The following is a 19,241-nucleotide window of genomic DNA, read 5'->3' as shown; positions in this document are numbered from 1 at the left end:
TAATAATATCTTGTGTTTGATATTCCAGATGTGACTTAATATGATGTAGAAGATATTAATTTTAAAAAAAGAAAAACTAAGAAGAAAATGTAAGAATGAGTACAAAAAATGGAATCAATATGAAATTTAAAAGGCAGATGCTAAGTATTTTCTGGGAATGGCTCTAAATTTGGCTCTCAGTTTTCTAGCAGCCACTCCTGATGCTGGGGATATTATTAGTGCCTAATCCATGTTGAGTACTGTTGGATGAAAATTAGAATGGAAAAATCATCACATGTAGCTGGAAATCTGCAGTCTTTTCCTTTTCTAAGTACCTTTTCTTTTATAGGGTATTTTGATTTGTCAGCTTTTGCTGACCTGATTCCAGAAGCCCTTTTTGCTACTGGTCCTGTGGTTTCTTGCTTCCAATTTATCCAGAGTTCCCACTTGCATTTATGGTTTATTTTATTATTTGTATTAATAATTAGGTTTTGAAATTTTGACCCTGATAATAAATATTAATTTTTTTTATTCATTCTGTTATTATTTTTTCCCTTCCCCCCCACCCCTCCCACCCCTCTTTTCCCTCTATACAGTCCTTCCTTCCTCCATTCTTACCACCCTCCTTATCCCTAACCCTAAACCTAACCCTAACCCTAACGCTAACCCCTCCTAACCCCGATTGTATGTCCTCATCCACTTATCAGTGAGATCATTCGTCCTTTAATTTTTTGAGATTGGCTTATCTCACTTAGCATGATATTCTCCAATTTCATCCATTTGCCTGCAAATGCCATAATTTTGTCATTCTTCATGGTGGAGTAATATTCCATTGTATATATGTGCCACAGTTTCTTTATCCATTCATCAACTGAAGGGCATCTAAGTTGGTTCCACAATCTGGCTATAGTGAATTGAACAGCTATGAACATTGATGTGGCTGTATCTCTGTAGTATGCTGATTTTAAGTCCTTTGGGTATAGGCCAAGGAGTGGGAGAGCTGGGTCAAATGGTGGTTCCATTCCAAGTTTTCTGAGGAATCTCCATACTGCTTTTCAGAGTGGCAGCACTAATTTGCAACCCCACCAGCAATGTATGAGTGTACCTTTTTCCCCACATCCTCGCCAACACCTGTTGTTGCTTGTGTTCTTGATAATTGCCATTCTAATTGGGGTGAGATGAAATCTTAGGGTAGTTTTGATTTGCATTTCTCTTATTACTAGAGATGTTGAACATTTTTTCATATATCTGTTGATTGTTTGTACATCTTCTCTGAAGTGTCTGTTCATCTCCTTAGCTCATTTGTTGATTGGATTATTTGTATTCTTGGTGTAGAGTTTTTTGAGTTCTTTATAGATTCTGGATATTAGCACTCTACCTGAAGTATGAATGGCAAAGATATTCTCCCACTCTGTAGGCTCTCTCTTCACATTACTGATAGTTTCGTTTGCTCAGAGAAAGCTTTTTAGTTTGAATCTATCCCAGTGGTTGATTCTAGCTTTTATTTCTTGTGCTATGGGAGTCCTGTTAAGGAAGTCTGATCCTAAGCCAACAAGTTGAAGGTTTGGACCTACTTTTTCTTCTATAAGATGCAGGGTCTCTGGTCCGATTCCGAGGTCCTTAATCCACATTGAGTTTAGTTTCATGCATGGTGAGAGATATGGGGTTACTTTCTTTCTATTGTATATGGATTTCCAATTCTCCCAGCACCATTTGTTGAAGAGGCTATATTTTCTCCATTGCATATTTTTGGCACCTTTGTCTAGTATGAGAAAATTGTATTTATTTGGGTTTGTGTCCGTGTCCTCTATTCTGTACCATTGATCTACCTGTCTATTTTGGTACCAATACCATGCCGTTTTTGTTACTATTGCTTTGTAGTATAGTTGAAATCTGGTATTGCGATACCCCGTTTCACTCTTCCTGCTAAGGATGGCTTTAGCTATTCTGGGTTTCTTATTCTTCCAGATGAATTTCATAATTGCTTGCTCTATTTCTGTAAGGTTCATCATTGGGATTTTAATTGGAATTGCATTGAATCTGTATAGCACTTTAGGTAGTGTGGCCATTTTGACAATATTAATTCTTCCTATCCAAGAACATGGAAGATCTTTCCATCTTCTAAGGTGTTCTTTAATTTCTTTCTTTAGTGTTGTATAGTTCTCATTGTAGAGGTCTTTCACCTCTTTTGTGAGATTGATTCCCAAGTATTTTATTTTTTTTTTGATGCTATTGTGAATGGGGTAGTTTTCCTGATTATTCTTTCCAAAGATTCATCACTTATGTATAAAAATGCATTGGATTTATGAGCATTGATCTTGTAACCTGCTACTTTACTGAATTCACTTATGAGTTCTAAGAGTTTTCTGGTGGAATTTCCAGGTTCTTCTAAATATATAATCATGTCATCAGCGAACAGGGATATTTTGAGTTCATCTTTTCCAATTCGTATCCCTTTAATTTCTTTGGTTTGTCTAATTGCTCTCCCTAGAGTCTCAAGAACAATATTGAATAGAAGTGGTGAAAGAGGGCATCCCTGTCTTGTTCCAGTTTTTAGGGGGAATGCTTTCAGTTTTTCACCATTTAGAATGATATTGGCCATGGGCTTAGCGTAGATGGCCTTTACCATGTTAAGGAATGTTCCCACTACCCCAATTTTTTCTAGAGTTTTGAGCATGAAGGGAAGCTGTATTTTATTGAATGCTTTTTCTGCATCTATTGAAATAATCATGTGATTCTTAACTTTTAGTCTGTTGATATGGTGAATGACATTTATTGATTTCCAGATGTTGAACCAACCTTGCATCCCTGGGATAAAACCCACTTGATCGTGGTGCACTATCTTTTTAATATATTTTTGTATGCGATTTGCTAAAATTTTGTTGAGAGTTTTTGCATCGATGTTCATTAAGGATATTGGTCTGAAATTTTCTTTCCTCGATGTGTCTCTGTCTGGTTTAGGTATCAGGGTGATATTGGCTTCATAGAATGAGTTTGGGAGGGTTCCCCCTTCTTCTATTTTATGGAATATTTTGAGAAGTATTGGAATGAGCTCTTCTTTAAAGGTTTTGTAGAACTCGGCTGAGAACCCATCTGGTCCTGGACTTTTCTTTGTTGGTAGGCTTTTGATGACCTCTTCTATTTCATTGCTTGAAATTGATTTATTTAAGTTGTGTATGTCCTCCTCGTTCAGTTTAGGTAATTCACGTGTCTCTAGAAACTTGTTGATGTCTTCGAGGTTTTCTGTTTTGTTGGAGTATAGATTTTCGAAATAGCTTCTAATTATGTTTTGTATTTCACTCGTGTCTGTTGTGATATTTCCTTGTTCATTCCGAAGTTTGGTAATTTGAGTTTTCTCCCTCTTTCTCTTTGTTAGTGTGGCTAAGGGTTTATCAATTTTGTTCATTTTTTCAAAGAACCAACTATTTATTTTGTTAATTTTTCCGATTGTTTCTTTTGTTTCAATTTCGTTGATTTCGGCTCTGATATTAACTATTTCCTGTCTTCTACTACTTTTTGTGTTGGTCTCCTCTTCTTTTTCTAGGGCTTTGAGCTGTAGTGCTAAGTCATTTATTTGTTGATTTCTACTTCTTTTGTTGAATGTGTCCCATGAAATAAATCTTCCTCTAAGTACTGCTTTCATAGTGCCCAGAGATTTTGATATGATGTGTCTTTGTTCTCATTTACTTCTAAGAATTTTTTATTTCCCTCCTGATGTCTTCTGTTATCCATTCATCATATAATAGTGTATTATTTAATCTCCAGGTATTGAAGAAGTTTCTGTTTTTTATTCTGTCATTTATTTCTAATTTCAATCCATTATGATCTGATAGAGTACAAGGTAGTATCTCTATCTTCTTGTATTTGCTAACAGTAGCTTTGTGGCATAAGACATGGTTTATCTTAGAGAAGGATCCATGTGCTGCTGAGAAGAAAGTGTATTCGCTCTTGGTTGGATGGTATATTCTATAAATGTCCGTTAAGTCTAAATTATTGATTGTGTTATTGAGGTCTATGGTTTCTTTGTTCAATTTTTGTATGGAGGATCTGTCCAGTGGTGAGAGAGGTGTGTTAAAATCACCTAGTATTACTGTGTTATGGTCTATTTAGTTTCTGAAATTGAGAAGGATTTGTTTGACATACATGGATGAGTCACTGTTTGGGGCATAGATGTTTATGATTTTTATATCTTGCTGATTTATGCTTCCCTTAAGCAGTATGAAATGTCCTTCCTTATCCCTTCTGACTAACTTTGGCTTAAAGTCCACACTATCTGAAATGAGAATGGATACTCCAGCTTTTTTGCTGAGTCCATGTGCATGCTATGTTTTTCCCCATCCTTTCACCTTTAGTCTATGAGTATCTTTTTCTATGAGGTGAGTCTCTTGCAGGCAAAATATTGTTGGATCTTTCTTTTTAATCCAACCTGCCAGTCTATATCTTTTGATTGATGAATTCAGACCATTAACCTTCAGGGTTATTACTGAGATATGCTTTGGTTTCCCTGTCGTTTGGTTCACTTTTTAAATTTTATTTATTTATTTATTTATTTGACACTTGGTTCCTCCTTTATTTGACAATTCCTTTGGGATAATTCCTCCCTTTGCTGATTTGCTTCTTTGTTTTTCATCTCTTCCTCATGGACTATTTTGCTGAGAATGTTCTGTAATGCTGGCTTTCTTTTTGTAAATTCTTTTAGCTTTTGTTTATCATGGAAGGATTTTATTTCATCATCAAATTTGAAGGTAAGTTTTGCTGGGTATAAGATTCTTGGTTGGCATCCATTTTCTTTCAGGGCTTGAAAAATGTTGTTCCAGGCCCTTCTAGCTTTTAGGGCCTGGATTGAAAAATCTGCTGAAATCTGTATTGGTTTCCCCCTGAATGTAATTTGGTTCTTTTCCCTCAGCCTTTAAAATTCTATCTTTATTTTGTATGTTAGGTATTTTCATTATAATGTGCCTTGGTGTGGGTCTGTTGTAATTTTGTGTATTTGGAGTCCTATAAGCCTCTTGAACTTGATTTTCCATTTCATTCTTCAGATTTGGGAAATTTTCTGATATCATTTCATTGAATAAATTGTTCATTCCTTTGGCTTGTTTCTGTAGGCCTTCCTCAATCCCAATAATTCTTAAATTTGGCCTTTTCATGATATCCCATAGTTCTTGTAGATTCTGTTCATGATTTCTTACCATCTTCTCTGTTTGTTCAACTTTGTTTTCAAGGTTAAATATTTTGTCTTCAATGTCTGAGGTTCTGTCTTCCAGGTGTTCTATCCTACTGGATATGCTTTCTATGGAGTTCTTAATTTGGTTTATTGTTTCCTTCATGTCAAGAATTTCTGTTTGGTTTTTTTTCAATATCTCTAACTCTTTATTGAAATGATCTTTTGCTTCCTGTATTTGCTCTTTTAATTGTCGATTGGTGCGATCATTCAATGCCTGCATTTGCTCTTTCATCTCATCATTCAGTGCGTGCATTTGCTCTTTCATCTCATCATTTGCTTCCCTGATCATTTTAATTAGTTACATTCTGAACTCCTTTTCTGTCATTTCTTCTGCCATGCTGTCATTGGGTTTTATTGATGTAACATCTAGATTTGTTTAAGGCATATTCTTCCCTTGTTTTCTCATGTTGTTCAGGTATCAGTGGACTGCTGAGATATTGCAGATTTCCTCTATTGACTTATAATGTCCCTGAAGATTTCTAGTATATCCCCTCTTAGCCTTCAGTAGGCTGAAGTCTTGGAGGAAGTTGATAGTGCGGTGCTCCACAAGGAAGCTGCCTCTCTAGGGGTGGTGGCCTTCAGGTGGGGTATATTTCCTGCTAGTGGGCAGAGGCGTCTCCACTTGTTGACCAATGGTCATCCAAAGGGTAACTAGGCTGCGGGCTGAGGCAAGGCCTGTTTGGGCCTGTGTCTCTGGTTTTACCGTCCTTGTGGGAAAACCTCACCCGGCAGGGAAGACTCACCTGGTGGAGAGGTCTCGCTGGTCAGTTCCCCTCCTAGAGGTTCCCCTCAATCTACAACTACTGCCTGGGCTGGGCTGCCTTCCTCTGCAACGTTCCCAGGGGCCCGGCCCTACCTCCTGGGCCTGGGAGCCTCACCCTTCGCTGCCCCTCCTCAGAGAATCTGCCCGCTGTCCTGGAACCTTCGCTCCGCCCCTAAGCGTGTCTCTGTGAGGCTCTTACACCAAGAAGACTCCTAGGTCCTGGGACCCTGCTCTGCACCTAATCGCCTGGCTATGCGGCCCCTCCTCTGAGCAGCCACCTGGAGCCCCGTACAATCGCTCCAAGTCCCAGAGACCCGTCGCACGACTCTTCCTCCAGACAGCCGCCCGGTGTTCCGGTGTGGTCACTAGGAGTCCAAGAAACTCACTGCGAGCCACCTCCTCCTGCCAACTGCCCGTAGCCCTGGGCAGTCACTCCAAGTCCAAGTGACTCGCCCCATTCCTCCTTCTCCTCCAGGTAGCTCCCCGGGTGTTCAGGAGCGGTCACTGTGAGTCACTCTGAGTCCCTCTGAGTCCATGTGACCTGCTGCACGCCTCTTCTGGGCAGCCACCTGGAGCTCTGGTATGGCCACCGGACCAATCGACCCACCGCGCTCCTCCTCCAGGCAGCCCCCCGGTGTTCAGGAGTGGTCGCGTTAAGTCCAAACAACTCACCACTTGCCTTCTCCTCTGAGCAGCTGCCTGGAGCTCCAACGCAGTCACTGCAAGTCCAAGCGACCCGCCGCGCTCCTCCTCCTCCTCCTCCTCCAGGCAGCCCCCTGGTGTTCAGGATCGGTCGCTTTAAGTCCAAACAGCTCGCCATGCAGCTCCTCCTCCGGCAACCGCCCGTAGCTCTGGTATAGTCACTCCAAATCCAAGTAGCCACGCTTCTCCTCCTCCTCCTCAGAGCACGCCCTGGTGTTCAGGAATGGTCGCTCCGAGTCCAAACAGCTCGCCGAGCAGCTCCTCCTCTGGCAACTGCCTGTAGCTCTGGCGCAGTCGCTCCAAGTCCAAGCGCCTCGCTGCACTGCTCCTCCTCCTCCGCGCAGGCCCCAGTGTTCAGAAGTGGTTGCTCTGAGTCCAAACAGCTCTCCTTGCAGCCCCTCCTCTGGGCCACCGCCCGGAGCCCCAGTGGTTGCTCTGAGTCCCAGTGCTGTGCTAAGCGGCCTCCTCTACAATGCTCCCAGTTGTCCGAGTTCATTGCTCCAGCGGGGGGAGGGGTGTCTCCCGGCAACTCTACTTCACAAAGTTCCCTGTGTTCCAGGACTACCGCCCCATCAGGGACGCCTCCCCAACAGGAGAGACTCACCCGGCTGCTTTGAGTTGGTCCCAAGTCTCTCAATTTCTCCTCTTTTGAATCCTGAGTCCTGGAGCAACATGAAATGCAGCCACCCTCTAGTCTGCCATCTTGAAACCCCCAACATCATTCTTAAAGGAGAAAAACTGAAACCATTCCCTTTAACAACGGGAACAAGACAGGGATGTCCTCTTTCACCACTTCTATTCAACATTGTCCTCAAAACTCTAGCCAGAGCAATTAGGCAGACTAAAGAAATTAAAGGGATATGAATAGGAAAAGAGGAACTAAAGCTGTCACTACTTGCGGATGACATGATTCTATATTTAGAGGATCCAAAAACCTCCTCCAGAGAACTTCTAGACCTCATCAATGAATTCAGCAAAATAGCAGGCTATAAAATAAACACGCATAAATCTACAGCATTTTTATACGCAAGTGATGAAACAGCTGAAAGGGAAATGAGGAAAACAACTCCATTTGCAATAGCCTCAAAAAAAATAAAATACTTGGGTATCAATCTAACCAAAGAGGTAAAAGATCTCTACAATGAAAACTACAAAACACTGAAGAAAGAAATTAAGAAAGACCTTAGAAGATGCAAAGATCTCCCATGTTCTTGGATAGGCAGAATTAATATTGTCAAAATGGCCATACTACCAAAAGTGCTATACAGATTCAATGCAATTCCAATTAAAATCCCAATGACGTACCTCACAGAAATAGAGCAAGCAATCATGAAATTCATCTGGAAGAATAAGAAACCCAGAATAGCTAAAGCAATCCTTAGCAGGAAGAGTGAAACAGGGGGGTATCGCAATACCAGAACTTCAACTATACTACAAAGCAATAGTAACAAAAAAGGCATGGTATTGGCACCAAAATAGACAGGTAGATCAATGGTACAGAATAGAGCACACAGACACAAACCCAAATAAATACAATTTTCTCATACTAGTCAAAGGTGCCAAAAATATGCAATGGAGAAAAGATAGCCTCTTCAACAAATGATGCTGGGAAAACTGGAAATCCATATGCAACAGAATGAAACTAAATCCCTATCTCTCACCCTGCACAAAACTCAACTCAAAACTTGAAATCAGACCAGAGACCCTGCATCTTATAGAAGAAAAAGTAGGTCCAAATCTTCAACTTGTTGGCTTAGGATCAGACTTCCTTAACAGGACTCCCATAGCACAAGAAATAAAAGCAAGAATCAATAACTGGGATAGATTCAAACTAAATAGCTTTCTCTCAGCAAAGGAAAGTATCAGCAATGCGAAGAGAGAGCCTACAGAATGGGAGAATATCTTTGCCTCTCATACTTCAGATAGAGCACTAATTTCCAGAATATATAAAGAACTCAAAAAACTCTACACCAAGAATACAAATAACCCAATCAACAAATGGGCTAAGGAAATGAACAGACACTTCACAGAAGAAGATCTACAAGCAATCAACAGATATATGAAAAAATGTTCAACATCTCTAGTAATAAGAGAAATGCAACTCAAAACCACCCTAAGATTTCATCTCACCCCAATTAGAATGGCGATTATCAAGAATACAAGCAACAACAGGTGTTGGCGAGGATGTGGGGAAAAAGGTACACTCATACATTGCTGGTGGGGCTGCAAATTAGTGCAGCCACTCTGGAAAGCAGTGTGGAGATTCCTTAGAAAACTTGGAATGGAACCTCCATTTGACCCAGCTATCCCACTCCTTGGCCTATACCCAAAGGACTTAAAATCTGCACACTTCAGAGATACAACCACATCAATGTTCATAGTGGCTCAATTCACAATAGCCAGACTATGGAACCAACCTAGATGCCCTTCAGTTGATGAATGGATAAAGAAACTGTGGTGTATATATATATATATATAATGGAATATTACTCAGCTATAAAGAATAATAAAATTATGGCATTTGCATGCAAATGGATGATATTGGAGAATATCATGTTAAGTGAGATAAGCCAATCTCAAAAATCCAAAAGAGGAATGTTCTCACTGATAAGCGGATGATGACACCTAATGGGGGGTGGGAGTGGAACAAGAATGGAGGAAGGAGGGACTGTATAGAGGGAAAAGACAGGTGGGAGGGGAGGCGGGGATGGAAAAAATAATGGAATGAATCAAACATCATTACTCTAAGTAAATTTATGAATATGCAAATGGTATGCTGTTACTCCATGTATAAACAGAAACAACATGTATCCCATTTGTTTATAATAAAAATAAATTTTAAAAAAAATCTTGGATGCGTCAAATAAGAAAACTGACATTCTGACAACTCTAAGTGTATAATTTTGACAGTTCAGTTAAATGAACCAATTCTTCAAAAAGCATTTAGTACTAAGACCAAATAAATATAAAACAGATAACCTGAATTACCCCTATCACTTCTCAAGAAATTGAATTTACAGTTTTAAAAAAAATCTGAAAAACAATTCTCCAAATCCTGATGGCTTCTCCTAACTGGCAAGTTTTACTAAACATTTAAAGAAATAAGTTCTACATAAATTTCTTTCAGAAAGTACATTCCAGTACATTCTATGAGTACAGCAAGTCTACAGACCAAAATCCCTCATGATTTATAGATACAAAACTCCTCAGCAAAATTGTTGGCAAATCAAGCCAGGTATGAGGGTAAACACCTGTAATCCCACTGTAATCCCTCTCGAGAGGCTGAGGCAGGTGGATTGAGAGTTCAGTCAGCCACAGTAAAAGCTAGGCCCTAAGTAAATCAGTGAGACCCTGTCTCTAAATAAAATAAAAAACAGGGTTGGGGATGTGGCTCAGTGGCTGAGTGCCCCTGAGTTCAATCCCCAGTTTCCAGCCCCCATCCCCGCACCCCCCCCCAAAAAAAACAAAGACAAATCTAAAGCTAACAGCTAACATCATAGTTGATGAGAGACTAATATGGAGACTGAATGTTTTCCCCTCTGATCCAGGAGCATAGGAGATTCTGTGGAGAAGGCAGCTCAAGACCTTCTTTCTTGAGTTAGCACTGACAAAGGCTTGTGTCTCACATTGCTTAAGTTCCAGTGGGCAATTAAATACGTCCAGTGATGTGTATCAGACTTTTATATAAATAGAAAGAGGAAAAAAATATAACTCAGAACAAAGAATGTAAAACACTTGTCAAGCCCACACTTGCCCTGCTAACCCCTGACATCCACCAAAGACAGGAAGGCATAGAAGACAGGCAAACTCTCCCATTTTTAATTATAGAGATCTTTTTCTCAGTCTAATTCCAAAATTATTGTCCCCCTAGGAAGTATGATAGGATTATAGAAAAAAATAAAAGTTCCCCCAAAACAAACAAAAATCCAGGAACTGTTTGGGCTTAGGGATTCATTCATTCAAGAGAATTGGTTGAGTATTTACATGGCACTCTGCCAAAAGTCTAGGAAACACAGTTGTGGTCCCCTCATAAGGAGCTAACAGTCTAGTGGTGAATACAGATTTTAAACAAATAATACAGACCATTAAATACCCAAGAAATCGAGGTAAAAAGGGCTTGATCTATTCACCCTACACCATGATCCCTCATACAACTCCTAATATGTCTCATCCATATTTCTGTTTATAAGTTAGTAGAAGAAAAGGAATACAAACTGGGAGAAGAGTCATATGAGAGAGAATCTATCAACTTCATCCAAACACAACTTTAATAATATTCACTTGACATCTCTGCCTGGTTGAGTACACCAAGTACATGAAGAAATTAAGAAAACAATGAGTTTCTTCTAGTGGCTAGCTATTTTTTTTTTAATCTTTCTTCACAATATCTACCATTCACTTATATTACCCATGAGTTGGTTCATACTTACTCCAAATCTCCCCCACAAGACTTCAAGTCCCAGTGGGCAGGGAGGGCTTGTTTGCTTATTCGTTTATTTGTTTTAATCACAGCATCAACAGAGTATATCAGGCTGCCAGGAACATAGTAAACACTTCATCCAATAAATGCTTTTTAACTAATGGATATCCCATATCATCCCAGCTCCATTTCTGATGCTTATCCCTGAAAGTTTGCCATTTGATTATAAAACATCATACTGAATAGTTCAGGAGGTTGATAATAACATATTATTCTCTTTTCCTCTCTCTCTCTAATCCCCACAAAAGTTTCATCATTATCCCCTCTTTAAGGACCTAGAAAACCTGGTGTTGACTTATACTCCTGACACTGCTTTCCGGATCTACCTGGCACGAAGCATGTAGCAATGACTTTGGACCAGCAGTAATGCTGAAAGGACACTGCTCACTATGACAAATTGAGGGAGCAAAGGTACATTCCCCTTAGAAACTCACCAGGAGCTGCAAACCTACACAAAGCCTGGGAGAGAGAGACCTGTGACAGCTGAGAGCCCCATTATGAATGTGGACCAGGACATCCAGAAGCAGTCATAATGACAGGAAACCTGCTACCTTTCTTAGAAGAACAATTGTCCCAGGTACTAACCCTGTGATGCTCACCTGTGTGTTGACATTTTCTGACGTCATCAGCCAGAAGTTCTACACCTAGAGTTTTCACCAAGGACACTTTTCATTATTATAACTTACATATAGAGCCCATATTTTGAATGCCTTTTTCATACTAAACTGATTCATAAAGTTAAAATTCATTTTCCCTGTTTACAAATTGTTCTAAGACTATAAAGACAAACTAAATCATTGGTTCAAATAACGAAGGCTAACTATTAAGTTACTATAAATTTAGCCTAATATATATATATGGATAGACAAACAGATACCAAATAGACCCTTAGTTACCCCGCCCAGCCTTTCTATGGGGAAATCTATTAAGGTTTTAAAATACTTAATATTTCTACATCTATTACTACGTGGCTGGAAAGCATTAATTTATCTAATTATCTAATCACACACACACACACACACACACACACACTATTTCACTTAAATTAGCTACATAAAACTGAAAATTAAAAATAATTCTTTAGCATTTCTTTTAGCAGCTTTTTAGCCACTATGATCAGAAAGGTCTAACAAGAATAATTAGAGGAGTAAAAGTTTATTTGGGGACTCCCTATTTCAGATGTCTCAGTCCACAGGTGGCCAAATCCATTCTTCAGGGCCCGAAATGAGGCAGACCATCATGGCCCAAGTGTGTGGCAGAGGAAAACAATTGGGGACACCAGGAAGTAGAGACTTCACTCACCAGGGACAAAAATACTTACCCCAAAGGCAAGCCAACAATGACCTACCTCCTGAAACATATCCTATCTGCCTACCACTACCCCTCAGTTAATACCTATCAGGATTAATTCACTGATTGGATTAAGAGCTCATAATCCAATCATTTCACATCTAAACCTTCTTGCATTGTCTCACATGTGAACTTTTGGAGGAACACCTAATATTTAAACCATAACAGGGATGTGAGGTGGAAAAGGCTTTGGGAACCTACAAGCCTCACTTAACTTTTTCTACAATAGATATCTCTTGCACTGTTCTAGGGTTATGAGGTAAAGGTAAATGTAGCTTTGCCTGCCTCATTCTTAGGACCAGAAGTCATAGATAGACTCTTAAGAAGCATTTCCAGATTATGAAGCTTGCTAACATCTTTCACTTTGTTCTCAAGGGAACTGAGCAACCTTACTGTTGTTGGGCACTTGCATGGTGTTTCTGGTGAAACAGAGCCATCGCAACAGAACACCAACCTCAGATAGTCATTCTGTGACCAGGACGAAGTGACAACAAGCAAGATCATTTCATAATCTTACCCAAACGCAGAGGAAAATCATTGTGCTACACTATACTACATTCCTTCCAATAAAGATTATTGTTCTTTCCTGCAGGCCTAAATAACAATGCTAATGCTACCCCTCTATCATCTAGTCTTCTTACAATTTAAGAAAACGTGGCCAGGGCGTTGTGGCTGGAATCCCAGGGACTTTGGTGGCTGAAGCAGAAGAATGGCAAGTTCAAGGTCAGCCTGGGCAACTTAGTGAGACCCTGTCTCAAAATGAAAAATTAAAAGGTCTGGGGAGGTCGCTCAGTGGTAGACAACTCCTAGGTTAAATCCCCAACACTGAAAAAAAAAAAAATAATATATATATATGTATATATATATATATATATATGTGCAAATATACGAAAGAAAATCTAAACATGCAACTTGATTCTTCACAAAAACTCACCATCGCCCACACCAAAGTGATCCATGAGGTTCTTCCTTTATTCCTAGTCCATTTTCGTTCTTTCTTTTTTCAAGTGTCGTATATCTGCCCCCCTAAGTCTTACATCCTTCTTTCATTCTCAGTTCTTTGATCAAACTCATTTTAATGTTCAAAAAGGTCAACTTCCTCTCTGCTTTCTTTCCCTCACCCCATCTCAGGTGACAAATACCTCTGCATCTACAAGCCCTTTTCCTCACATTCTTCAGGTTCGTTTTCTCTCAGAACTTCCAAACCTGAATCCACTCAGTGACCAGGTAGTGGGCACAGGAGCAGACCTTCCTTCTACACCAGTCTTCCTCCCTTAGCTCTCCACAATCAGGCTCACAGATCCAATCCAAGCACTCGGCCTATGACATTCCTTGTCCAGTCCACGCCCCATCCCGCTCCCTAACTCAGGTCCTGCCTCCTGATCCGGTTTGTGAAAGGATTTCGCAGCCAATCTGTACACTCAGTCCAGACCCCAGAGCCAATCCGCGGCCACAGCCAGGCCCGTCTCCGCCCCGCCCCACCCCCGCACTCCCAGGCTCCTCCACCTCCACCCTCCACCCCTGAGGAATCCCGTCTACTATAGTCCGGGATCCGCCAACCTCGCAGCCAATCGGGGGCCCGACTCTATCCCTCCTGCCTCCGCCCTGACGTTCAAATCCTTTCCAGCATTCTGCACGCCCCTGCGGGATTGGAGCCCTGCGGAGCGAGGTGAGTGTGCTGGTTGTGGCTCGGCGGAGCGCGGTGCCGTTGCGGTCCCGGAGTGCGGAGTTTGCAACGCGGGCCGCCGCAGCAGCTCCCCTGGCGGGGTCGGGAAAGAGCAGGAGCTGGATGTCCATGTAAACTCGAACTCGCCCAGCAGAACCGAGGCGCCAGCGGGCGGCTGGACCCTGGGCCCGGGTCTGGCTGACTGCCAGCGCGGCCTCCGAGAGTTCTCCCTGGGATTAACAGTTTTCTCTAGAGAAAGAATAATGCCTACATGAATGGCCTCGCAGTGGCGGTACCTCTGGACCCAGCCATCTTCCTGTCCTCTTTGATCTTGATTTTGCAATTGGGGCATTTGGAAAAGCAGTCTGGAAGTGTAGCACTGACCTGTTTCATCCGTAATCGAATTCTAAATTTGAAAAAGGAAACAAAGGCCGTTAACTTGCTACACAAATGGATCTTAGTGACATCCAAAGTTTTTAAAGGAGAAAAAGCAGTCCAGGCTTGTTGCTTCTGAGGTCTGAACCATTCTAGAGGCCTGAACTTCTGACCATTGGGAAAATCCTGCATCCCACACGTGGGCTCCTAGTCGCTGTCTAGGACAGAATTGGGAGAATTGGGGCATCTGCTCACTGTTTAAAAGAATTTGCCTCATGTCTAATATCAGATTCCAGCTAATTTTTACCAGGCATCCACACTTTTTACCTTTGAGAACTTCATAATTACACGAATCCCATTTCGCATAACAGCGCTTCAGCAATTTCTGGATGCCTCTTAAATCTGCCAATTAAGTTTAATTCAAAGTTGCATTCTTGCTCTAAACGCATGACTTTGAGACTTCTTTCCACTGTACTTTCCAGCCAGCACCTTGTTGCCCTCCTACATGTACTCTGTTGCAATCAGTAAGCCTTATAAACATTTTAGAAGCGGACTAACTGGTAGAGCATGAAGTGAAAATAATCTGCCTTGGTCAGACTTTGTAACAGTTTGTGCTGTGCTTTTACACTAGTCCTTTATGCCATTGCCTCTGTTACTCTTCCTTGAGCTTGCAGTTAGCCTGAACCTTCTGAACTCTGTCAAATTAAGTTTCTTCCTACCTACCTCTTAGGCATTTGTACCCCATATGCAAAATGCTTATAATGTCATAATTTGAATTTACCTTCAGAGCATTAAACAACTTTTTCAAATTTATTTTCATTGCTTTGCCTACCTTTGAGCTATAGATCTGCCCCGCAATTTACCAGCCTTCTTACCTTCAGATCACCCCCAATTCTACACCTTCTGCCTTTAAACAATCTACTACAGTGATAACTTGATTTTTCTATTGATCATGTACATTTGAAGGTGCAGTTTACCTTATCTATGATATGTAATGATTAGATTGACTTGATCACCCTGATTCACATTTGCCTGGTTTTCTTCATAAGCATTGCTTTTTTTGGGAGAAACTAAAAATGAACTGAAAATATTACTCAGAATTAAAAGTCAGAGACATTCTGATTTTTTTCTGAGTTTCATAGCATCCAAATTTATTAGTTTATTTTGACTAATGACCAGTATGCAAAATAAGCTATTATATTATGTATATGTACACATATGCATTTATCTGTGTGTGTGTGTGTGTGTGTGTGTGTGTGTGTGTGTGTATATATATATATATATATATATATATATATATATCTCCTTAGGATAGAAGTATAGCCTGCAGAATACAGTAGAAAGACTGGAAGGTGTTGGAGACCAATTTGAGAGTGCTGACCATGTGAATTTGTGGTGTATCCAGTCCTACCTTACCTATCCATGATGTTTACTCCAGCAGTGCACAGCTGAATGAATCATGGTAAAACAGATGCCATAGTTGACTTCAGCCAGTGATAGGGTTTTACAAACAGATGAAAGAAAGACAAAGGGGCTTACAGCACTATCAGGAGCCTTGTTGAAGTGGAGAAACTGTAAGGTAAACTGAGAAACCAAGCAAGGTGAGGGCTGATTGGAAAAAAGGAGACACAGCTTCCTGAAGATGTTGGTGATAGGGAAGAATACTGAAAGTTGGAATAATTAGGGATTAACTGCGTGATAACTGAAGGCACATAGGGTATAGTTACAGGAGGTGAGTATTGGGGCACAGCTTGGGGTGTATATTTTGTATCTGGCAAGTGGAGTTTCTCTCCCCCCCGCCCCATGCCTGATCATCATGTGCTTCCTGCTGCCATACTTTTCTGCCTTGATGTTCTGCCTCAACTCCAGCCCTGAGAAATGCAGTCAGCTGTCTATGGACTTAGACCTCTGAAACTGAGCTCCAAAATAAACTTCTTCCCTGGAATTTTTCTGGTCATATCTTTTAGTCACAGCAGTGAAAAAATTGACTAAAGGTCAAGGAGCAAAATGCTTCAATTAATTATTTTTAAATGAGATGTATTTGGGGTAGGTAGTGGCAAGGTGCAAAGTGACTGTAGGAGAGAGTGACCAAGTGGAATGGATGACAGAGCAACAGACTGGGGATTGTCAGTTATTAAGTGGGTCATCTTGGAAGGCACTAGAATTACCTAGAATACTCACAGTTTCTTTCTTCACAGAAGAAAACTGTTGCCTAAAGACAGATCCTTAATGAATGATAGGAAGTTGTCAGCAGGTCAGGAGATAACATTAGTGAAGTCCACCTGAAAATTGTCTCAATGGCCAAATAGCAGGAAAGAGGTAGATAACCATGCTTCAGATGAATGTACTATAAAAGTAAATATTGTCAAGAGTAGATTTTAGGTATTCTCATTATAAATAACTAGTGAATATGTGAGATTGAGAAAGAAAGGGGGGACATGGAGCCTACAAGAACTACAGGCAACACCAGGAACACAGACTTGGTATTTTCAGCAAACCATGAAATTTGAGTTAAAAAGCAAAGAGGTGGAAGATTCTAAGAACAAAAATAAAATTGAATATGCTGGTGCAGCTATTCCAAATACACAGTGAAAGATTTGGAAAGTGAAAGAAAATGAAGAGACAGGTCAGTTAAGCAGGGGGTACATCACATTATGGAGGTGATGTGCTGTAGGAGATCAGGGGAGAGGGATGCAAGGTTTTAGTTTTGGAATTTCTAGATTAAAACAGATAGATGGAATGGCAACCCCCAAAGATGGGTCCTGGGCCTGGTGGTTCAAGGGCATGGTGCACCATACCTGGAAGAAAATCTCATCTTCCATGAGCTATAGCCTAAACCCACAGGTGACCAACCAGTGTGACTTAACAGTACCTTCTAAGATTATCTTTGAGCCAGGGATTCATGTATAACTAACTAGAACAAATAAAACTAAATAAATAGATAAATAACATCAGTGAGGCAGAAGATTGATTTATTTAGCTATTTTGAAGAGGAAAAAAATATGGAAAAGAGACATCAGGTTCAGCAAGACCTTTCAGGGGCAGAAACCTTTACTGAATAGAAGTTGTCCTGATAATTTAGTCCTTTTCTACCCCTGGTTTATCTCAAGAAGTTAAAACATGTTTCATTTTTCTACTTGCAAGAAAGTATTTTGCTCATACTTCATTTAAATACCAAAGAAATCATGCTGAACTTAAATGGACATTTATTTGCTGAAAAAAATTTTTGTCCTGAAATTAAATGACTCCGATGATTGTTCAACATGGTTCCTATTCTTTGGCAATACCTTTCCTTAAAGCTGTTCTTATAGGCTAGTACAATTCATATCTTTTCCCATGCCTGTATTCCCAGCTTCTAGGGAGGCTGAGGTAGGAGGATATAAATTCAAGGCCAGTCTTGGCAATTTAGCAAGACCCTTTCTAGAAATAAATTTATTTTTCTTTTTTTTTCTTTTGTAATTTTTTTGGTACCAGAGATTGAACCCAGGGGTACTTTACCATTGAGCCACATTCCCCCTTTTTTTAGTTGTTGATGGACCTTTATTTTATTTATTCATATTTTTATCTTAAGACAGGTTCTTCCTAAATTGCCAAGGCTACTTTTGAGTTTGGGATTTTCCTGTCTCAGCCTCCTGAATTTCTGGGATTATAGGTATGCACCATTGTGCCTAGCTGAAAATAAAATTTAAAAGGGGCTGGGGATGTAGCTCAGTGGTACAGCTCTTGTCTAGCATGTACCATACACACACAAAAAAAAGTATTTCTAACTTTTTCTAGAACAGCTAGTGTCATGAATATAAGCATGCCTAGACTCATGAAACCTGGTCTTAGTCTTGAAAGATATAAATGTAATGGGCAACTGTTTACAAAAAGTGATATGTCATAAAAGGATTTTTCTCATAAATAGCTAACTTAAATCTTTGATTCTCAATTTTCATGTGTTAATTTACTCATTCAACAATTATTGGTACCTGGGATTTAACCCAGGGGTGCTTAACCACTGAGCCACATCCCCAGCCCATTTTATTTTTTATTTAGAGACTGGTCTCACTAAATTGCTTAGGGCCTCACTAAGTTGCTGAGGTTGGCTTTGAACTTGGGATCATCCTACTTTAGCCCCACCAGCTGTTGGATTGCAAGCATGAGCCACCATGCCCAACTCCACAGTGGTGAATTTAAAACATCAGGTCACTCCTGATGGAGTTAGTTTATGTTCTAAATTTCTCAATGAGTAAATGAGTAACCAGCCAAATAGTAAGTGCTGTGCAGAGAATTGCTAATATGCTGGTGTAACACAAAATAGCTGAGAGGCTATGACAAGTTACATGAGCAGAGAATACCTTTTTAGAAGCAATCATGCAAAGTGAGATTCTTAAGGACAAGAGCAGGATTTTACATTCTACTTTGTTTTGTTTTGTTTTTTTGGTGGGGATTGCACTTAGAGCTTCATGCATGCTAAGCACACACTGTACCACTGAGCTACACCCTCCACTTTTAAGAAGCATCCACTATATTTTTTCACAGCTGAAAAAATATATTCTGTACCCTTAACAATTTGGTAACTTAAAGTGATTCATAACAAGCCCCAGTGGACTCTGTGAGTCCACAGATGATATCACCTTGTGTAAGGTTTGATTAACTATGAGAAATAGAAGAAATGCCATCCCTGGCAAAGCAGTCTAATATAGTTGAGAGAACATTC

At 40.3% G+C, this 19,241-nt stretch overlaps 1 protein-coding gene across 1 annotated transcript in view; it reads left to right on the top strand.

Annotated features, from left to right (window-relative positions):
- Positions 1-13,995: 13,995 nt before the first annotated feature.
- Positions 13,996-19,241, top strand: part of KYAT3 (kynurenine aminotransferase 3) — a 52,897-nt gene continuing 47,651 nt past the window's right edge. The window contains 1 exon segment of the mRNA XM_079151340.1: positions 13,996-14,167. The gene's annotated coding sequence lies outside the window, so the exon portion shown is untranslated.

This window comes from Sciurus vulgaris (assembly GCF_902686455.1).
Source record: "Sciurus vulgaris genome assembly, chromosome: 1".
Classification (NCBI taxonomy): Eukaryota; Metazoa; Chordata; class Mammalia; order Rodentia; family Sciuridae; genus Sciurus; species Sciurus vulgaris.
This window is presented reverse-complemented; position numbering and strand designations above follow the sequence as displayed.